Here is a 20,831-nt window from a genome sequence, read left to right on the forward strand (position 1 = left end):
TCACTCTTTTCAATGGGTTTTCTATGGGGATCTAGATTTCTAAGGCACTTGCTTGCAATTCCTATCGCTTTCACTAGATGTCAACAGTCTTTAGAAATTGGTTGATTTTTTTCCTTTGTGTAATGAAGAAGTAGGGCTGTTCAGAACAAGGGTCGAGTGTTGTGTACTGTTTGTTAGGGGTGCTCGCTCCACTTTGTTTTTATCTGCTATTGAACGCAGTTTATCCCCTCTTAAATTTGATTGATTATTTACGTTAAAAAAATACCTAAAGTTGTATTAGGAAAGTTGTTTGAAATGTTTGGACAAAGACTACAGGTAACTTAGATATTTTGTAGTCATGTTGCGCGAGTTTGAACAGGTGTTTTTCTGGATCAAATGTGCCAAATAAATTGACATTTTGGATATATAACAACGGAATTAATTGAACAAAAGGACCATTTGTGATGTTTATGGGACATATTGGAGTGCCAACAGAAGAAGCTTGTCAAAGGTAAGGCATGAATTATATAATTATTTCTGAGTTTTGTGTCGCGCCTGGCGGGATGGAATATGATTGTCTGTGTTTGTTTGATGGGGTTCTGTCCTCATTATAGCATGGGTTTGCTTTCGCCGTAAAGCCTTTTTGAAAGCTGACACGGTGGCTGGATTAACAAGAAGTACAGCTTTAAATTTGGTGTATTGCACTTCTGATTGTATGAAAGTTAAATATTTCTAATAATTTAATTTGGCGCTCTGCCATGTCACCGGATGTTGTGAAATCGATCCCGTTAACGGGATTTGATCCCTAAGAAGTCTCCTTAACACCTGATATGACCTAGAAGAGAGCACTGTGCTAGTATATTGAATACTACTAAACATCCATTTCCTCTCCATAGTTTCTGTGTCCACCATGATAAGATAAAGCCCTAGAGGTATTTCCAACTACGTATGTTGACTAAATTCTTATATAAAAAAAAAAAATGTCAGCTCCCATTGCAATCCACAGCATATACAGGGAGAGATTGGAAGAGGGCATTCCGTACATTCTATTATCTGTGGGGTTGAATACCCCCCAGCGACTAGAGTCTGACTCTTCAGTGTGGCCTCACTATTCGCGTCACACAGTGATACAAAGTTACACCACTGCCCAGAGCTTGGAGGTTAAGACGACAAGGCGTGGGGACTGGAGAAGCGAGCAGGACCAATGCACTAGGGAGCGATTGGCTTCATGGCAGCTGCATCCCTCACTTAAATGGTGTCGTCTCACCCTGAAGTACATCAATTTAGGTCATTACACTTCCCTGCTCCGATGGTGTCACCGTTGGGGAACAGAGGAGACGAGGGGTGGGTTGATGGATTCAAAACGCATGGGGAGCGGTGTCTGGTGGAGAGGAGGCTGCAATAACATGCCGGTGGATGAGGCATGTTCAGAGGGAGCTGACTGGAACACACCACGGGGAGAAGGTGATTAAGTGGAAAAGGACCATGGATTTAGTCAGAACAGAGAAAGTTTTTTTTCACCAGTCCCCTTTCAGTGCTCCTGACACAGACATAGCTCCAGTGTCCTGGAAGCCTGAGATAGAAAGGAAAGGAAAAACTCTGCCGTGAGCTTTAAATCCTAAACAACCCATGTGTTATTAAAAAAAACATGAAGTTGGAGGCAAAATGCATAGAAGCCATTTAACAGAATGGAGGAAAATAAGTCTTTATCCCGTGATACATGGTCTACTTTGATTCAATGAACATTCCAATTTTTCTAAGTCAAGAGATTAGAATTTCAATGAATGTGAACAACGTTCTCACAACAACACAATCAGTTGGCATTAGAGGAATATGAGAAAACCAGACAAATAACACGACTGCTCTTTTAATTCCCGAAAGAACTATCACAAATGAAAAACATAAAATGGGAAAGGAAACAGGCGATTGTCCAGTTCAGACAGCTCAAGCCACCAATTTGAGCATATGTGACTAAAGCAGGATTACCAGATAAAATATCCTTACATAACTACCATATGCACACATCATTCTATAAAAAGAATACCAGACCTACTACATAGCAGTTCCAAAACAAAATAAAAGGCCTTTAGAGAATAGAAGACTGGCATGAGATTTGGCATGGAGAATAGAGGGAGCATGAGAGGAGGGGGAACGGTGAGGGAGAGAATTAGGGGGGGGGGGGGGGGGGGGGGGGGGGGTAAACAAAAGAGTCACCTTTTGGCTTGGTGCTGAGGGAGACAGGTGAGGCAGGGGTGGTTCAATGTGGCCCCCTCCATTGTAAATGGTCAGCATGCCGAGAATTCCTAAACACAACAAGCCATTATGAAAAGGGTACAGGCGACTCAGCCATTCAGATAATTGAGTTGAATCGCAGCTGAAGAAAAAGTGTTGGTGGGGTCTCATTTGAGCAGTGCCGTGGGGGGGGTTGAAGGAAACATTTCCACTCTCCCTCCCTCTTCCCCAGCATAACCAACAAAGTTGTTCAACATCTTATGTTGCTGCTTTATTTATATTTTTTTGAATATACGGAACCAACCTCCCACGTGTCAGAATTTGTCTCTGATCGTACAGTAAAATATTCATGTTGTGAAGAGTGCCTTAATGCTCAGGGAGCAGAGATGGAACCCAAAGAGCTACTATAGTATGATAGGCCATGTGTGTGCGGAACAAGGCTTCAGGATCAAGCATCTTAATCAGCAGCAACAGCTCACTCAGAAGACCATTCTTCCATTCTCGCTTCCCTTCATCTGGTCTCAATGGGTAGCCTAGCTTTTCATCACCAGGCTTCAACTACTGTCCAACTTGGGAGCACTGCTGTGCTCTCATTAACAAGAGACACAGCTGGACCAGTTCTGATATCTAGGCAGCAAAGCAACCCCTCTTCTGGAACACATTCCAGTCAAATTTAGAGACGGCTGGTGGGGACGACATGCTGTCATACTGAACCAGGTGCTGCAGCACATACCTGCAGAAGAACTAGCTGCTCGCAACACAATCCATCAATCAGGGCAAACAAGGGAGAACAGGGATGACATGCAAAGGCTGGCCGGATGGGGAGAAGTAGAGGGCACAGCAGAGCAACGTTCACCCACACAGACAGACCATCTGCCAGCCCGCTGTCTGTCGAGGGGGCATGGATCGAAAGAACGCCACAGAAGAATGCTGTCCTGCCGATGCTCAGAATAACCTGCTTAAAGTGTTGGGTTTTGTGTCGTTCGCCTCCCCACTGATTCCTCAAAAAAAACCTTGCCAAGTGTCTTTGGGTCCAGTGTGAGATGCTAATGTCTTGTAGAGACCATATTAACAGCCTCCTCTGTAATTATGTGTCAAGGCTACGTGGATGTGATTTAGGCCTACTACTTCCACTGACAAGGCTCCATCCACTATAAAGCTGGGCCATGAGAAGTCAGCTCTGCATGCCTACTTCCCATGACATCCTGATGAACTATGGGCAGATTGAGTGTGTAAGATAGTTTAATGATTCTGTATGGACACATGGACATAGCAACACTGTTGGTTACCACGCCCCCCCAACCCACTGTAACTTAAACGTTTATGTAGCCTGCCTGAGCAGAGGCCCATTTTCAGGGGTAAAACCAAAGGCAAGTAAAACTCACACTTGAGCACTGACTGTCTACTCAGCTCTATCAACCCTTTCTGCATGCAAATGACAACCTTCTAACTGGCCTGTCACTATGAACTATCACAGTGGCCTCTGCAGTTTAGTGCCACCTGGGTCCCATCAGTTTAGTGCCACCTGGGTCCCATCAGTTTAGTGGCTGTCCTCTGCATCTTTTCTACTGCATGAGCGTTTGTGTTTTAAAGTCCCCTCTGAGGGTTATAAAAGCTCTGAGCAGGCGGTTTGGAACGAGGCCCCTGAGAGCCAAAGGTACTGAATCAGGGACAGGTACTGAGTCAGGGACAGAGGCTAGGCGCCCAGGCTACAGCCAGACACATCGTAGACGTCACGTGCCCTGCTCTGACCTCGTCTGGACCGGGGGTCCTTTTTCTGTCTGCGGGCAGACAGAGCAGATGCAAGTGAGGTGTTTTTCAAATGAGGGTCCACAGTACTATATTAATTAATGGAGTTAAACATAACAATAGGGCAGCATTTCCCAAATTCCATTCTAGGGACCCCAAAAGGTCTTTGGCCTAGCACTATACAACTGTTTCAAATAATCAACTCATCAAGCTTTGAATATTTCTAAAATCAACTGTAGTGCTAAGACAAAAAACTGAAAGTTCACCCCTGGGGTCCCCAGGACCGACTTTGGGAAACTCTGGCATTGGGGATGTTCCTATGAGACGCAGGGTTCTAAAAACTTAAGGAAAAAAATAAGTCCTTCTGACATTTCCTCCTAAAACAAAAATAGGAAAATAAACACAGAACAAATTGAAAGCAGGTTAAAATACCAAAACAAAGCTACATTGTAAATCAATGCACAGTGACCTGGGCCTACCCGTCAGTGCCAGTGACCATAAAGCAAACAATCCATTTTCTCAAAAGCCCATTTCATTAGAATTCAAAGACGTGTGCACTAGAAAATAAGCCAACAGTCAAGTCAACTAATCACAATGGGGAGCATCTGTTGGTCATTACAGTAGCTGAGTGTTGGCTGTGCCTTTACCAAGATACTGGTTCAAAGGACCTGATGAGCATTGTCTGACAGCGCCTGCACTGATCTGTCTCGTATCTCGCAAAGGGTCATGGTATAGATCAAAAGAAGTCCGGCTACAACGGCTGTCTAACATTAAAAACATTACCTAGGTGACCGTCTGCTGAACCCCATTTCTGCCCCATAAAAGTTTAAAATGTATCCGTTTCAGTCGTCACATTTTACATTTGGCTAAGAACGGTTGTGCTTCAAAACGCCGTATTTCAAGTTTGACAATGGACACTAAAGCCAGCATAAATTTGTCCAACATTAGTCTGCTAGCTGGGCCGGTCACTGAAAAGATTATGCTAACGAACCAGCTACTTACTTAGTGCTGCACACACAATAGGTGTGTTAGTGAATTTGTTCTGTGCATTCGTAAATTCAGAGAGTGTTGTCAGATTGTCCGTTTGTAAATTCAGAGTGTTTTGCTCTCGGAGCGTTTAGAGCGCACACTGGACACGCCGGCCGAAGAGTAGGTTTGATCCGAGCGTTCTGACCTCACAACGGCAGACAAGCACCCAAGCTAACTGGCTAATGTTGGTGGCAACAATTTAACTATGCTTTTTTGCAGATATTTACTAACAGCGGCCATATTCAACAGGTGTGGAGCGTTCATAAATTCATCAGTTATTCTGTGCTCTGGCACGCTCAGACGAGAGTGCTCTGAAATCGGAGTAGATAGCCAGAGTGAATTTACAAAGTAGAGCTAACGAGCTACAGTAAACTTCTAATAATAGCCAGAGCTTTTAATGGCTTAAAAAGGCGCTTATTTGTGCCAGGCTTCCATTTGAGCCAGACGTCTATTTCCTTAATGCACACAGCTTTTGCTCATTTGCATAGTTAGTTAATTGTTTAATCCCAGCATTTTCATTTCCTGCACTAATGTGTTACCCTTTACACACAGTGTCACATTTCTTTTATCTTAGTATGCCGGTTCTGTACTCACGAAGTTGGCAACTGTGTTTTGTGCCAGTTAGCTAGCAGTTCTCCGCTATTTAGCAGCCAATGGCTAGCAGTTTCTTATTGCCGATAAAAACTGATAGCCATAACTATTTAGAGTCATTACTGAATTAAACATTAAATCCGGTAAACAATGTATGGTAACCTCAAACAATTTAGACGCCATTTTTTTCAAACATTTATATTTTTATTGAACAAGGCAAGTCAGTTATGAACAAATTCTTATTTACAATGACAGCCTACTGGGGAACAGTGGGTGTTAACTGCCTTGTTCAGGGGCAGAACGACAGATTTTTACCTTGTCAGCTCGGGAGTTTAACAGTATGACAGAAAGCTACACTGAAAAAAATATATTAACTCAACATGTAAAGTGTTGGTCCCATGTTTCATGAGCTGAAATAAAAGATAGCATACATTTTCCAAGAACAAAATCTTATTTCTCTCAAATGTTATGCACAAATTTGTTCACATCCCTGAAAGTGCCAATTTATCATTTGCTAAGATAATCCATCCACCAGACAGGTGTAGCATATCAAGAAGCTGATTAAACAGCATGATCATTACACAGGTGCACCTTGTGCTAGGGACAATAAAGCCCACTCAAAAATGTGCAGTTGTGTCACACAACACAATGCCACAGATGTCTCAAATTGAGGGAGTTTGCAATTGGCATGCTGACTGCAGGAATGTCCACCAGAGCAGTTGCCAGATAAAATAAATTACCACAAGTAACCATGCCAGCCCAGGACATGGCTTCTTCACCTGCGGTATCATCGGAGACCAGCCACCCAAACAGCTGATGACACCGCAGGTTTGCACAAACAAAGGATTTTTGCACAAACACAAACTGTCTCAGGGAAGCTCATCTGCCTGCTCTTCGTCCAAACCAGGGTCTTGACCTGACTGCTGCTCAGCATTGTAACTGACTTCAGTGGGCAAAGGCTCACCAAAGTTGGCCACAAGCACATCGGAGAAGTGTGCTCTTCACAGATTAATCCCGGTGTCAACAGTACCGGGCAGAGCGCAGACAGCGTGTAGTTTGCTGATGTCAACGTTGTGAACAGTGCGCCCCATGGTGGAGGTGGGGTTATGGTATGGTCAAGTATAAGCTACGGACAACAAACACAATTGCATTTCATCTATGGCAATTTGAATGCACAGAGATATCATAACGAAATCCTGAGGACCATTGTCATTTATCCGCCTTCATCACCTCATGTTTCAGCATGATAATGCACGGCCCCATGTTGCAAGGATCTGAACACAATTCCTGGAAGTTGAAAATGTCCCAGTTCTTCCATGCCCTGCAAACTTAGACATATCACCCATTGTGCATTTTTGGGATGCTCTGGATCGATATGTACGACAGCGTGTTTCAGTTCCTGCCAATATCCAGCAACTTTGCACAGCCATTGAAAAGGAGTGGGACAACATTTCACTGGTCACAGTCAACAGCCTGATCAACTCTATGCGAAGAAGATGTGTCATGCTGCATGAGGCAAATGGTGGTCACACTAGATACTGACTGCTTTTCTGATACACACCCCTGCCATTTTTTTTAAGGTATCTGTGACCAACAGATGCATGTGTGCATTCCCAGTCATGTGAAATCCATAGATTAGGACCTAATGAATTTATTTCAAATGACTGATTTGATTATTTGAACTGTAACTCATTAAAATCTTTTAAATTGTTGCATGTTGCGTTTATATACAGTTGAAGTCGGAAGTTTACACACCTTAGCCAAATACATTTAAACTCAGTTTTTTACAATTCCTGGCAAATCCTAGTAAAAATTCCCTGTTTTAGGTCAGTTAGGATCCCCACTTTACTTTAAGAATGTGAAATGTACAAATAATAGTAGAGAGAATTATTTATTTCAGCTATTATTTCTTTCATCACATCAGTGGGTCAGAAGTTTACAGAAGAGGTCAACCGATTATGATTTTTCAACGCCGATACCGATTATTGGGAGGACCAAAAAAGGCATATAATAATGACAATTACAACAATACTGAATTAACACTTATTTTAACTTAATATCATACATCAATAATGAAACATGTTGAATTTGGTTTAAAAAATGCAAAAACAAAGTGTTGGAGAAGAAAGTAAAAGTGCACTATGTGCCATGTACACGATGGCCAATACCACCCAATTTGGCGTTGATTCATGCAAAGTATATTGCAAATGCCATATGGCAATTGCCAATTGTAACACTTCAAAATTCCAACACGCCCCGTGTGCGTTCCACCGGGGCTTTTCATATTGCAAATGGCACCCAAGTCAACATCCAAAAGCCAAAATTTGAAAAAAAGAATAAAAAAAAAATCTTAAAACCCCTTAAAAAAGTGCTTTCTGGACCTTTTTTCGAAATTCTTTCGATTTTTTTGTCAATTACACATGTGTAAGAACTGTATGAGTATACTTTTGTCATCATATATATATTTTTTTTAATTACATGCGCATAAGGCATATGTTTTGTCCATTTGCAATATGATTTCATAGGAAGTCAAAAGTCAAAAGTCAAAAATGTCAAAATTTGGTAAAAAACTTCACACATCCTTAAAAAAGTGCTTTCTGGACCGTTTTTCAAAATTCTTTCGATTTTTGTGTCAATTACACATGTATAAGAACTTTATCAACATACTTTAGTCATACTTTATTATCATATTTTTTTTTTTTTTTTTACTTGTGCATAAGGCATATGTTTTCTCCATTTGCAATATGATGTCATAGGAAGTCAAAAGTCAAAGTCAAAAGTAACGATTTTCCTCCGTGCAACTGATGATCTAAAATGTGCAACAAAATTTTTTTGATTTTTTTTGTTTATGTTTCCTTACTTTTTCAAAGTCACTGTGTATTTGCGATATGTTTTAATGGGCAGGTACCATCACGAATTTGTCATGCTCAAAATTCAAACTTTACTTTGCTCAAACTATACCTTTGTCATCTTGTGATCTAAAATATGCAACTGGTTACCCAATTTTTTTTTTGATGTTTTTTTGTTTATGTTTCCTTACTTTTTCAAAGTCACTGTGCATTTGCAATATGTTTTAATGGGCAGGTACCATCACGAATTTGTCATGCTCAAAATTCAAGCTTGTGATCTAAAATATGCAACTGGTTACCCAAACATTTTTTGGATGTTTTTTTGTTTATGTTCCCTTACTTTTTCAAAGTCACTGTGCATTTGCAATATGTTTCAATGGGCAGGTACCATCACGAATTTGTCATGCTCAAAAATTTTTGGATGTTTTTTTGTTTATGTTTCCTTACTTTTTCAAAGTCACTGTGCATTTGCAATATGTTTTAATGGGCAGGTACCATCACGAATTTGTCATGCTCAAAATTCAAGCTTGTGATCTAAAATATGCAACTGGTTACCCAAAAATTTATGGGATGTTTTTTTGTTTATGTTTCCTTACTTTTTCAAAGTCACTGTGCATTTGCAATATGTTTCAATGGGCAGGTACCATCACGAATTTGTCATGCTCAAAATTTTTTTTCATGTATTTTTGTTTGTTTCCTTACTTTTTCAAAGTCACTGTGCATTTGCAATATGTTTTAATGGGCAGCTACCATCACGAATTTGTCATGCTCAAAATTCAAGCTTTACTTTGCTCAAACTATACCTTTGTCATCTTGTGATCTAAAATATGCAACTGGTTACCCAAAACATTTTTTTATGTTTTTTTGTTTATGTTTCCTTACTTTTTCAAAGTCACTGTGCATTTGCAATATGTTTTAATGGGCAGGTACCATCACGAATTTGTCATGCTATAAAAATCCTGCAGGAATGTGAAATTGACTGGCCCGATGAACTCGGGATGGCTTTGCAGTGATTCTGGGTCATCTCAATCGCTCGTTTGGGTTGATTTCAGAATGTCGCTTTTGGTGATGTTTTTTCACTATAGAATCATATTGCAAATGTACAAGAGTCAAGTGGACAAGAGTCCATCAGTCAATTAGATATCATTCTGACCACCAAACTGATACAAACTGACACCAAACCCACTTTTTCCAACTCGTTTAGTAGCCAACTATTACATACTTCAGAGCTGGCCCAAAATTCACAACGCCTTCGGTTCAAACCATAAAAAAACCATAAAACACGTAGTTACGTTCTAGCTGCGGGTCCATTTCTTATGTTATGTGTTGGCTTAGCTGCGGCGACCCCGAATCCCAAGTTTCGGCTCGATAGGTCATTTGGTGTCCGAGAAAAACCCTAATTGGTGCTGAAAATCCACTATTTTCCATGACTTGCTACGGGGTCCTTGAATGAGCTATCGGACAGAAACGTTGGGGTCTGTCTATATGGGCCGAGACGTTCGCAATGCACCTAGTCTTGCAACTCTGGGACATTTCTAAATGTCGTCATTTTTGTGATGCAAAAATGAATTGAAGTTATTGCAAATGTACGAGGCTGTTTCTCGGTCCGAGAACCTTCTAGAGCCACGTAACTCACCACGCACCATCGACGGGAGGTCTAGAACAGGTTTCTAAAGTTTCGGAACTCTAGGTCCGACGGTTCTTTTTTAGCTCCAACAAAGCTAACTATTGCAGCCACTGTCTGTCTCTACGCACCCCAATACGTCCCTCCTTCCAAGTTGTGTTTTAGTGTGATTTTTTTTTTTCCTTTGAATTTTTTTGGGAAAAATGACTGATTTACAGTTCATGGGGGTTGCCTAATCACACATATGAAGTTTTGGAAAGATCTGACTTTTTTAACCCTTCGAAACAGCCCCTGAGACACCAATTATGGCACTTCCGGTTGGCACAGGAAGTTATAAGTCACCACATATCCTCATTGGGGTATGCTGTTACAGAATCCTGAGTTTTAAGTCCTTACGTTAAGAATTGACTGATCTACACAGGGTTGAATGCACTATGTCTATCAAACTGCATGCAGTGTATGGGTAAACACTTTTAGGGGCATTTTAACCACTTCCGGTTGGTCCAGGAAGCTTAGAATCAACACAGGTAGACCTCATAGTGGCCTGATGGACTGGTACCGAAGACAGGTTCATACGGCATTCATAACCCACATAGGCCTCAGGTTGAAATTAGGGGTGCAGGCAATGTATTCCTATGGGGAGAGATGACACTGTAATCTGTGAGATCAAAAAACACTGTTTTACTGTTAAGGGTTAATGCCACACGGTCAAGGTTAGGCTTGTTCAGATCGGGAGGACCTTAGGAACATTCATGTGGTGGAATCTTTCTTCTCACGGTTCTCTCACTGTCACCCAAAAGCAAATGACATTGTGGTGCAGGCTTCATTTTGGGCCTACTATTCTAATGGTCGCTGCGCCTAGACCGAGCGAGCTACGGTCAAGCGGGATATCTCGTTGAACTCGGTACGGCCTAGGGATTATGGTAATGCCATTTCCTGCTCTCTGTGTCTTTAAGCACCGCACTTTATCACTCCATCCTTCCTGTGTGTGTGTGAGGGAGCTTTTCTTTGACATCTGTTGGGATTAATGACTGATTTACAGTTCAGAAGGGTTACCTAGTCACACATATGAAGTTTTGGAGAGATGTGACTTTTTTAACCCTTCGAAACAGAGTGTGACCCAATTAAAGGCACTTCCGGTTGGCACAGGAAGCTATAAGTAAACACGTCTTGATTTACATAGACACTTACAGAATCCCGAGTTTTAAGTCTTTACGTTAAGAATTGACTGATCTACACAGGGTTGAATGCACTATGTCTATCAAACTGCAGGCAGTGTATGGATATACACTTTTAGGGGCATTTTAACCACTTCCGGTTGGTCCAGGAAGCTTAGATTCGACATAGGTAGACCTCATAGTGGCCTGATGGACTGGTACCGAAGACAGGTTCATACGGCATTCATAACCCATATAGGCTTCAGGCTGAATTTTGTGGTGCAGGCTATGTATTCCTATTGGGAGAGATGTCACTGTAATCTGTGAGATCAAAAAACCCTGTAGCTCCTGCCTACCACCGCTCAGTCAGATACTTGTATGCTCAGTGAGATTATATGCAACGCAGGACACAAACTAGTAATATCAACCATGTGTAGTTAACTAGTGATTATGATTGATTGTTTTTTTATAAGTTTAATGCTAGCTAGCAACTTACCTTGGCTTACTGCATTCGCGCAACAGGCAGTCTCCTTGGGGAGTGCAACGAGAGGCAGGTGGTTATTGCGTTGGACAAGTGAACTGTAAGGTTGCAAGAATGGATCCCCCGAGCTGACAAGGTGAAAATCTGTCGTTCTGCCCCTGAACGAGGCAGTTAACCCACCGTTCCTAGGCCGTCATTGAAAATAAGAATGTGTTCTTAACTGACTTGCCTAGTTAAATAAAGGTGTGTGTAAAAAAAAAATTATTTTTTTTTTAAAAATGTAACAATTTTTTATTTTAATTCGGCCAAATCGGTTCCAAAAATACCGACTTCCGATTGTTTTGAAAATCGGTCGACCTCTAGTTTACATACACTAAATTAGCATTTTGTAGCATTGCCAAACCTGTTAAGGATATGGCAGACATACGCCCCCTTTGGAGAGATTGGGTACCCCTAGTAAACTGGAAAAAAAATCTGTCAAAAATTGCTAATATATGCAAATAAAAATTATTATTGGATAGAAAACACTCTAAAGATTCTAAAACCGTTGGAATTATGTCTGTAAGTATAGCAGAACTCACAGGGCAGGCATTCTTCCAAACTAGTTTTTGTGGCCATGAAAGTTGGAGCAACTTTGACGTCATGGCCCCCACCCTTCCCAACCAGTTATGATTCTGGGGACACTTTCTATCTCTTTCGCTAGATGTCCTCTTTCATTAGAGCTTTGAATCGTTCAAATCCCGCGAGAATTGACCCTATGGGAGTGAAATTAGTGCGTGCCACGAGAGAATAGGCTGTGCGTATGGGCGCGAATTGGTCCCAGCCATTCCTTTGTTCCAGCACTCAAGAGAAGGGCAGACGATGGCCGATTGAATTGAAGTTTGTTTTGCGTGTCTAAAACATCATAAAGCTTGCTTCTGCACTTAGTTTGACCTGTTTAGTCGACATATAATGTGTAATTTTGAAGTTTTGATGCGCAACTTTTCCGGACCAGAGGACGTTTTGGGTGCATTTCAGCTGATGTTATTAGCAGTAGCTAATACAAAGACGCAAGACTTGAAACCAAACGATGTATTGGGTAAGTATGAAGCCTTCCAGAACATTCTGAACGAAGACCATCGAAGGTAAGGGAATATTTATGCTTAAATCTGTGTTTCTGTTGACTCCAACATTACGTGGAAATGTAGCTTGGAACTGAGCGCTGTCTCAGCATATGGAATAGTGTGCGATTTCTGTAACGTTAAAAATAAATCTAACACAGCGGTTGCATAAAGAAGCAGTGTATCTTTCTAACTATATGTAGAACATGTATATTTAGTCAAAGTTTATGATGTCTATTTACGTTATCTTGCCGCGCTACATAGATTTCCTGCGGGCATTTTTGAGTAATTTCTGAAGGTGAACTCACTGTAAATGGACATTTATGGATATAAATGGCATATTATTGAAAAAAAAAAAATATGTACTGTGTAATATGTCATATTACTGTCATCTGATGAAGATTTTCAAAAGGTTAGTGAGCGATTTATTTTTTAATCCTGCGTTTGTTGATTGCATGTTTTGGCTATTGAAATGAGCTGTGTCTGGTGGTGGTTTTACATATATATGTGCTATGTTTTCGCCGTAAAACATTTTAGAAATCTGACTTGCTGGCTAGATGAACAAGGTGTTTATCTTTAATTTGAGCTATTGGACTTGTTAATGTGTGGAGGTTAAATATTTTTAAGAATATTTTTGCGTTCCATGCGCCACCGTTTCAGCTGAACGTGGGAGGGTTGATCCCCAATTGGGAACCAGTATCGTAGACAGGTTAAATTGTTTAACTTGGGTCATATGTTTCGGGTAGCCTTCCACAAGGTTGGGTGAATTTTGGCCCATTCCTCCTAACAGAGCTGATGTAACTGAGTCAGGTTTGTAAGGCCTCCTTGCTCGCACAAACTTTTTCCAGTTCTGCCCACAAATTATCTATAGGCTTGAGATCAGGGCTTTGTGATGGCCACTCCAATACTTTGACTTTGTTGTCCTTAAGCCATTTTGCCACAACTTTGGAAGTATGCTTGGTGTCATTATCCATTTGGAAGACCCATTTGCGACCAAGCTTTAACTTCCTGACTGATGTCTTGAGATGTTGCTTCAATATATTCACATTTCCCTTCATGATGCCATGAAGTGCACCAGGCCCTCCTGAAGCAAAGCACCCCCGCAACATGATGCTGCCACCCCCGTACTTCACGGTTGGGATGGTGTTCTTCGGGTTGCAAGCCTCCCCCTTTTTCCTCCAAAAATAATGATGGTCATTATGGCCAAACAGTTCTATTTTTGTTTCATCAGACCAGAGGACATTTCTCCAAAAAGTACGTTTGTCCTCATGTGCAGTTGCAAACCGTAGTCTGGCTTTTTTATGGCGTTTTGGAGCAGTGGCTTCTTCCTTGCTGAGAGGCCTTTCAGGTTATGTCGATATGCGGCGGCAGGGTAGCCTAGTGGTTAGGACGTTGGACTAGCAACCGAAAGGTTGCAAGTTCAAATCCCCAAGCTTACAACGTACAAATCTGTTGTTCTGCCCCTGAACAGGCAGTTAACCCACTGTTCCTAGGCCGTCATTGAAAATAAGAATTTGTTCTTAACTGACTTGCCTAGTTAAATAAAGAAATATATATTTTTTTAACCTGTTAGAGCTCTAGGGGCAATATTTCATTTTTGGATAAAAAACGTTCCCGTTTTAAGCGCGATATTTTGTCACGAAAAAATGCTCGACTATGCATATTCTTGACAGTTTTGGAAAGAAAACACTCTGAAGTTTCAGAATCTGCAAAGATTTTGTCTGTAAGTGCCCCAGAACTCATTCTACAGGCGAAACCAAGATGATGCATCACCCAGGAATTAGCAGAATTTCTGAAGCTCTGTTTTCCATTCTCTCCTTATATGGCTGTGATTGCGCAACGAATGAGCCTACACTTTCTGTCGTTCGCCCAAGGTCTTAGCAGCATTGTGACGTATTTGTAGGCATATCATTGGAAGATTGACCATAAGAGACTACATTTTCCAAGTGTCCGCCTGGTGTCCTGCGTCGAATTCGGTGCGCAATTGCCAGCTGCTTCTACTTTACCATTTGATTCAGGGGAGAAAGCATGTGTCCAAGAACGATGTATCAATGAAGAGATATGTGAAAAACACCTTGATGATTGATTCTAAACAACGTTTGCCATGTTTTCAGTCGATATTATGGAGTTAATTTGGAAAAAAGTTTGCGTTTTGAGGACTGAATTTATGGATTTTTTTTGGTAGCCAAATGTGATGTATAAAACGGAGCTATTTCTAATACACAAGGAATCTTTTTGGAAAAACTGAGCATCTGCTATCTAACAGAGTATCCTCATTGAAAACATCAGAAGTTCTTCAAAGGTAAATGATTTTATTTGAAGGCTTTTATGTTTTTGTTAATGTTGCGTGCTAACGCTAATGCTAACGCTAAATTCTAACGCGAAATGCTAACTCTAGCTAGCTACTTTTACACAAATTATTGTTTTCCTATGGTTGAGAAGCATATTTTGAAAATCTGAGATGACAGTGTTGTTTACAAAAGGCTAAGCTTGAGAGATGGCATATTTATTTCATTTCATTTGCGATTTTCATAAATAGTTAACGTTGTGTTATGCTAATGAGCTTGCTGATAGATTTACACAATCCTGGATACAGGGGTTTTTTCATAGCTAAACGTGACGCAGAAAACGGAGCGATTTGTCCTAAACAAATAATCTTTCAGGAAAAACTGAACATTTGCTATCTGAGAGTCTCCTCATTGAAAACATCTGAAGTTCTTCAAAGGTAAATGATTTTTTTGAATGCTTTTCTGTTTTTTTGTGTAAATGTTGCCAGCTGAATGCTAATGCTAAATGCTACGTTAGCCATCAATACTGTTACACAAATGCTTGTTTTGCAATGGTTGAGAAGCATATTTTGAAAATCTGAGATGACAGTGTTGTTAACAAAAGGCTAAGCTTGAGAGCTAGCATATTTATTTCATTTCATTTGCGATTTTCATGAATAGTTAACGTTGCGTTATGGTAATGAGCTTGAGTCTGTATTCACGAACCCGGATCCGGGATGGGGAGATCAGAAAGGTTAAAATACTGTTTACTGTGGACAGATACTTTTGTACCTGTTTCCTCCAGCATCTTCACACGGTTCTTTGCTGTTGTTCTGGGATTGATTTGCCCTTTTCACACCATAGTATGTTCGTCTCTAGGAGACAGAACGCGTCTCCTTCCTGAGGGGAATGACGGCTGCGTGGTCCCATGGTGTTTATACTTGTACAGATGAACAGATGAACGTGGTACCTTCAGGCGTATGGAAATTTCTCCCAAGGATGAACCAGACTTGTGGAGGTCTTTTTTCTGAGGTCTTGGTTGATTTCTTTTGATTTTCCCATTATGTCAAGCAAAGAGGCACTGCGTTTTACAGGTAGGCCTTGAAATACATCCACAAGTACACCTCCAATTAACTCAAATGATGTCAATTAGCCTATCAGAAGCTTCTAAAGCCATGACATCATTTTCTAGAATTTTCCAAGCAGTTTAAAGGCACAGTCAACTTAGTGTATGTAAACTTCTGACCCACTGGAATTGTGATACAGTGAAATGTTCTGTCTGTCAACAATTGTTGGAAAAATTACTTGTCAGGCACAAGTCGATGTCCTAACCGACTTGACAAAACTATAGTTTGTTAACAAGAAATTTGTGGAGGTGTTGAAAAAACGAGTTAACGACTACAAACTAATTGTATGTAAACTTCCAACTTTAACTGTATTTTTGCTCAGTGTAGCTAGCTAACATTACAACAGTAAGCTAAGCAGATGGTCAAGTTGAAGTCATTGCACTGGAGACTGACTGTCCTAGCACATCATTTATGCAAGAGAAAGCCACCGCTTAGTTTTTATTTTCTCACAAGGGCAAACTATTAAATCACTGTCACATTTGTAATAATTTTTCTAGTTATTCTGCCTATTTCATGGAGAGTCATACGAGAACGCAGTGATTATGTTTTCATTGTTGAATGGTAGATACTCGGGAGTATCCAAATACTTAATATATAAAACTTCCACATCCTACAAGACCGATCGGTTGAGGGACGAGCGTTGCGTAGGAGTAACGCCATCTGACGTAAGACTGTCTCATGAGGTCTTAAATATGCATCATTTGACAAAAGGTCCGTCCGCCCTGACTGGCTAATCATTCTCCAGGTTGAAGCAGCCTTGCAGAATCAGGCGGTGTTGTGAGTTAGTCCCAGCACAGTAAACGGCTCTAGGAGATGCCTTTCTCACACATTAATTAATAAATTCTGCCAAATACTTTCAATTATTCATGAAAGTTCATAATTCATTCTCCTCCACTTCTTCCCTAACGTACAGAAGGTGAAGAAAATGTAAACTTGTTGAAATACACAAAATGCCTATGAGCCAAATTCCATTTCTTTTAGTAATGCAGTACACACGAATAGTCAAAGATCTTACATGTGGTGTAGTACTATAACTTTGTATTTGTTCACAATGGACATCTCTTTGAGAACTAATAAACTCAAAGCAAATCCATATTGAGCAGCTAGACAGATCAAGTACCGTGGGCAACGTCCCAAATGGGCAAGCTCCTCCGACTACTCTATTTTAGTTCCTCATTTTGAAATAGTCAATCCATTTGCACTGGAAACCCAATGTTGTATTTCCTGCATTCGATGTGATCCAATATCGGTGCGAACTTCGAACCCAAGTTTTGACAGGGGATATTTTGTGTTAAATTAGCCAGATCAAGCCCCCAAGGTTAGAATGCCTGCTGAACAGGCTGCTACTAGCATACCACTGGCACACAACCCAAACGGCAAGTGACAGGTACAGGCACTTCCACCTCTCACTTAAGCACAGGGTGCTTTGTCTTATTAGGGAGGGAGGCCGAGCGTTCACTCTTCGCCCCTTGTTTCAGTGCTGAATGCTCCTCCAGGAGACCTGCCACCTCCGCCATCCAAATCAGTCCACCTCCCACCCAGGATGACAGTAAGCCTTGTCCGAGAGAATGTGGCAGGAGGGAACCTCTCTCCTGTTTCTGGAGCGTGAGGGAGCTTGATGCTTTTTGTCCATTAAAATAAACATCAAATTGATCAGTAATACAGTGCAGACATTGTTGATGTTGTAAATGACTAATGTAGCTGGAAACAGCTGATTGTTAATGGAATATCTACATAGGCATACAGAGGCCCATTATCAAACACCATCACTCCTGTGTTCCAATGGCACGTCGTGTTAGCTAATCCAACTTCATCATTTTAAAAGACTAATTGATCATTAGAAAACCCTTTTGCAATTATGTTAGCACAGCTGAAAACTGTTGTTCTGATTTAAAGAAGCAATTAAACTGGCCTTCTACAGACTAGTTGAGTGTCTGGAGCATCAGCATTCGTGGGTTCGATTACAGGCTCAAAATGGCCAGAAACAAAGTCCTTTCTTCTGAAACTCATCAGTCTATTCTAGTTCCGAGAAATGAAGGCTACTCCACGCGAGAAATTGTCAAGAAACTGAAGATCTCATGCAATGATGTGTACTACTCCCTTCACAGAGCAGTGCAAACTGGCTCTAACCAGAATATAAAGAGTGTGAGGCCCTGGTGCACAACTGAGCAAGAGGACAAGTACATTAGAGTGTCTAGTTTGAGAAACAGATGCCTCACAAGTCCTCAATTGGCAGCTTCATTAAATAGTACCCGCAAAACACCAGTCTCAACGTCAACAGTGATGCTGGCTTTCTAGGCAAAGTTGCAAAGAAAAAGCCATATCTCAGACTGGCCAATAAAAATAAAATATTAAGATGGGCAAAAAAAAACACAGACACTGGACAGAGGACCTCTGCCTAGAAGGCCAGCATCCCGGAGTCGCCTCTTCACTGTTGAGACTGGTGTTATGCGGGTACTATTTAATGAATCTGCCAGTTGAGGACTTGTGAAAAGTCTGTTTCTCAAACTAGATACTAATGTACTTGTCCTCTTGCTCAGTTGTGCATCGGGGCATCCCACTCTTTCTATTCTGGTTAGAGCCAGTTTGCGCTGCTCTGTGAAGGGAGCAGTACAGTGTTGTACGAGATCCTTTAAAAAAAATGTTTTTTTTAAAACCATTAACAATGTCTACTCTGTATTTCTGATCAAATTGATGTTATTGTAATGTACAATTTTGTTTAGCTTTTCATTCAAAACAAGGACATTTCTAGGTGACCCCAAACTTTTGAATGTTAGTGTACAGTCCCTGAACAGGACGCTCGTTAGAATAAAAGACAAGTTCTTACCCTTTTCCAAACGGCGGGGGGGGGGGTTTCTCTTCCTTAAAACAAAATCTCCAGCCACAGTGCAGTGGTACTCTCTCTTCTGAAAGAGCATCAGATATGAACAGGCTTCAGGTCAGGTCAGAGGACCCTGGTGTATTTGGTGATATAGACTAATGTTCCTCACAGACACACCAGACAGGCACGCCTAGAAAAACACAGAAGTAGACGACATTTAATAAATGAGATGTCACAACAAAAAAACTTTTAAAAAAAAGAGGTCCTCTGTAGCTCAGTTGGTAGACTGAAACTTGCAATTCCAGAATAGTGTGTTCTATTTTCAGGAACAGCCATACGTAGAAACTGTATGCAGGCATGACTGTACGTTGCTTTGGATAAAAACATCTGCTAAGTGGCATATTATATTAGAAGAGTCTGGAACATACAGAGCAACATTGGTTTAAGAGTAAAAGCTCCATTGTAGATCATTATGAAACAGGGGGGGGGGGTTTAGCCTACACACCCCCAGTCATGCTAATAGCTTGTATCAGATTGAACAATACTTATGAAGATGTCAAATTTACATTCAAAACCATTGAATTACACATTTGATTGTACTGTGATATTTTAACGTGATGGACAATATTCACACTGTACAGCCAACTGCGAATCAACATTACAGCAACAAGACTTAATTATGTAAACCCACCGGGGTTTAAGATAAAGGAAAGGGTGCCACTTTAAAAAGAGCACTTACCAGATTACAATTGGGTCAACTCACCACTAAGCCCATCTCCTGTGGAATGTGCATACTAGCGCAGTATTGAGAATGAAAGCGTGATCGGGAATATAAAAAGATACGTCAAACTCCCTTACTCATCATCTTCATAAATACACATTACCTGACCGAGTACTATTCAAAAATCAGTCTAACTCCAACCAGTTGTGTGCTGGCCAGCACTGTTGGTAGAGCTAGTGTGGCAATGCTGAGGAACATACAGCTACATCCCAGAGGAAGGGAGGGATTGATCCACACACACAGACACACTTTTCCTAAACTACATGCTTCCTTTGTGGTAATAGTGAGGCCACGTCTTTTCGTATGTGCTATATGATTTAGGTTATCATAGAACTAAGTAGTCCTCTCTAGGAATCCTCTAAAGAACTAAGTAGTCCTCTCTAGGAATCCTCTAAAGAACTAAGTAGTCCTCTCTAGGAATCCTCTAAAGAACTAAGTAGTCATCTCTAGGAATCCTCTAAAGAACTAAGTAGTCATCTCTAGGAATCCTCTAAAGAACTAAGTAGTCCTCTCTAGGAATCCTCTAAAGAACTAAGTAGTTTGATGTGTCTGACCATTGTTTGAATCTGCTCCCCATATTTCCCATTCAGAGAGAACAAATCCACAGTCTAGTCTATCTGGAAAGGAAATGCTCAACATTTTCAAAGAGGGATTTTTTTTTCTCCCTGGGTTGTCGTGGGAAGAATGTGGAGGAGTAACCATTGGAGGAGTAACCATTCTCATTTCTGTACTGTTAACTGGTCAATCCTTCTGACAGTGGTTTGTGTTCAAGGCCGGTGGTGTTTTGGATTGCTGTTTATTTGCAAACATAATTTTGAAAAATCTGATAGCTGTAAGCGGCAGCCTATATTTGTAGGGATAGAGAGAGAATTTGGGATAGTAGTCATATATTTTTTGGGGGGCCCAGAATGTATACTCCTCATATCCTGAAACCAAGGCCAAAACAATCATACTATTTTACTGACTGTTGACAGATTATGTCAGAGCTCACAGCTGATGCTAATGGTTTTGTTAGTGTTGGCAGTTTAAGCCTGTCCCCTTCTC

At 40.9% G+C, this 20,831-nt stretch overlaps 1 protein-coding gene and 1 long non-coding RNA gene across 7 annotated transcripts in view; one reads left to right on the forward strand and one right to left on the reverse strand.

Moving 5' to 3' along the window:
• The window catches only part of LOC110510194 (bifunctional heparan sulfate N-deacetylase/N-sulfotransferase 1), a 144,538-nt gene that overhangs the window by 94,274 nt on the left and 29,433 nt on the right, over positions 1-20,831 (reverse strand). For 2 of the 6 annotated variants that reach the window (XM_036968305.2, XM_090226498.1), the window contains exons 2-3: positions 19,013-19,196; positions 2,194-2,282 (exon numbers count right to left, since the gene is read on the reverse strand). The exons of 1 other annotated variant lie outside the window; for it this stretch is intronic. The gene's annotated coding sequence lies outside the window, so the exon portion shown is untranslated. Of the gene's footprint in view, positions 1-2,193; positions 2,283-19,012; positions 19,197-19,745; positions 20,437-20,831 lie in introns of those variants that run through there. 3 more of the 6 variants (XM_036968304.2, XM_036968306.2, XM_090226497.1) reach the window with 2 other exon arrangements.
• The window catches only part of LOC149970343 (uncharacterized), a 77,474-nt gene continuing 71,597 nt past the window's right edge, over positions 14,955-20,831 (forward strand). Inside the window, exons 1-2 of the long non-coding RNA XR_016493196.1 lie at positions 14,955-15,093; positions 15,455-15,516. This is a non-coding gene — a long non-coding RNA (uncharacterized LOC149970343). The remainder of the gene's footprint in view (positions 15,094-15,454; positions 15,517-20,831) is intronic.

Source organism: Oncorhynchus mykiss, chromosome 29, assembly GCF_057628025.1.
Source record: "Oncorhynchus mykiss isolate SJ-2025 chromosome 29, ASM5762802v1, whole genome shotgun sequence".
In the NCBI taxonomy this organism is placed as follows: Eukaryota; Metazoa; Chordata; class Actinopteri; order Salmoniformes; family Salmonidae; genus Oncorhynchus; species Oncorhynchus mykiss.